The sequence below is a fragment of the Oratosquilla oratoria genome, chromosome 42 (assembly GCF_046742065.1).
Source record: "Oratosquilla oratoria isolate Oo_2021 chromosome 42, ASM4674206v1, whole genome shotgun sequence".
Lineage (NCBI taxonomy): Eukaryota > Metazoa > Arthropoda > Malacostraca > Stomatopoda > Squillidae > Oratosquilla > Oratosquilla oratoria.
Window position 1 is genome coordinate 24,998,295 of NC_134818.1, and position 2,500 is coordinate 25,000,794.

Below are 2,500 nucleotides of genomic sequence, written 5' to 3' on the forward strand. Positions count from 1 at the left end.
TACTATATCCGCTATTATTATCTTATCCTTCTCCTCTTCCTTCTTTTTCTCCTCCCATTCCACCTCCCTTTCTTCCTCCATTTCTTTTTCTTCCTTATCGTATAACTAATCCCTTTCTTTCTCCTCCTTCTCCTCCTTCTTCTCTATCTTCCTTTCCTCCCTCTCCTCATTCTCTTTCTCATCATTGTTTCCTTCCTCTTTATTTCTCCCTCACCCATTACTATCATCAAAAGCTCTAGATCATAATTACAACTTGCTTCTCTTTTCGCCTCCGCTTCCCTCTCCTAGTCCTCTTTTCAAATTCCACCTACTCCTCTTCCTCCTTTACCTCCTCCTCCTCCTCCTCCTCCAGCATAACAACCACCTCCACTACATGCGCCGTTCACCGGATCGCTTTCAATGTCACAGACCCTGAAGTTCTACTGCTGAAGCGACGCCCCGGCCCCGATCCCGGCCACTTTTCCCGCGCTCTCCTTCGTCCGGCCAACCGCCATAACGATCACATTCGAACCGTCATCGAAATTACTGTCGTTGACGTCACCTCGCCCTTCGTAATTGGTGGTGCTGGACTCGCGTTTGACATGCAAGGTGAACCATATGTAGATTTTGAAATGTTGGCTCAATATCCGGTGGCTACGTGTGTATGGTGTGCTTCCGTGTACGCCAGGTGTGTATGTGTGTGTGTGTGTGTGTGTGTGTGTGTGTGTTATATACATACATATAATCTAAACTATGTGTATACCAACTCATGAGAGCTACATTTAGATATGCCCCCACAACATGGTACCCAAGGATTACAAAAACCTGAAAACACTGCACAATAAATTCATAAGAATGATATTTGTCTGTACCAAAACAACACGAATAAAAAATACGTTAAGAAATCGAAAACTTCCTCACAGATTAATACATGAGAATGATGGGCACATAACAATGTGAAGGACCTCTCAAACCTACAAAAACCCTCACATCACATCATATCACTCAAACAATACATCAAACGTAAAATATATCAAACTCCAGCAGTATTCTACTTAAATACCTACGAGTACAATAACCTACGCCCGGTATCATATTAAGCGGCGGCGCCGGATGCGGTTAAATGAAGTTTGCAAGTTTAATCGGCTGAATAAAATCGCCTGACGATAGGTAGAATCTTTATATAATGACCACCATATACCACTGGTTAAAAGACTCTCATAATATTTTGAATCTAATGAATCTTAAGGGAGACTTTGCTCTTGGCAACAACAAGCCGCAATACAAACACAAATCGATACTAAACACTCCTTGACAGATCGCCAAATTCCATACTTCACCAGTCTCCTCCAGAAATCAGTCCGGGGTTTTACCAGTGCTTCTGTTCTTGGGGACAACATCATCGCAGCATAGAAATCCGTCCCAAGACACGCCAGGTATGCCCAAGCACACCTGCATTCAGGTCACTATCCCGAGCTAGAACAAGGCCGAGACAGAACCGGCCTGGCAACATATGACACTAATTGCAGCCAAGATGTAATCGCTACACAGAGGACAAAGAGCACCTTGTGATACACGGTTTTGCACTCGTTCTCTGCAAAATATCTTCATCGAGTGATCAGTCTCATTGGAGTCTCGGTCAACGGCAATGAATGAATGAATTTCATACACACACACACACACACACACACACACACACACACACACACACACACACACACACACACACACACACACACACACACACACACACACACACACACACACACACACACACACACATTGTGTGTGTGTGTGTGTGTGTGTGTGTGTGTGTGTGTCTGTATGCACATTCATGTATGCACAAATATGAACGATGTCGATAAGTTCAGGTTTACATGTTCATGTGCGGATTCTAAGGTCATAGAACAAGAATTCTAATATTGCTGGTTTCTTTCTCGTAGTCTTTATTTGTTTTATTATTATTACTATCATTGTTTTGTTGTTGTTGTTGTTATTATATTTATTATTATTACTATTATTATTGTTGTTGTTGTTGTTGTTGTTGATGTTGATGTTGTTGTTGTTGTTGTTATCATTATCATTATTATTATATCTATTATTGCTTTTATCATTATTTCTATTATAATCATTATTATTGCTATTACAATTACCATCAATATCATTATTATCATCATAATCACTATTATTATTGTTGCTACTTGTGACGGAGTTTGAGGTGAACCTGTTCAAAATTGCCGCCAGCGAGTTGGACCAAGGGCATGGTTCATTAAGTTCCACGGTACAAAGTCCTTTAAAAGGGGGCACCGTCCTAACCTCTTGATAGAGGAAGTTCGCGATTTTAAACTGGATTATCATGATTAAGATTTTCCTATAACTTATCTCGATTATCGAGGCCGGATGGAAAAAAATCTTCAGTAGTTGGGAGAGCTACGAGGAGGAGGAGGAGGAGGAGAAGAAGGAGAAGAAGGAGGAGAAGAAGAAGGAGAAGGAGAAGAAGAAGTAGAAGAAGAAGAAGAAG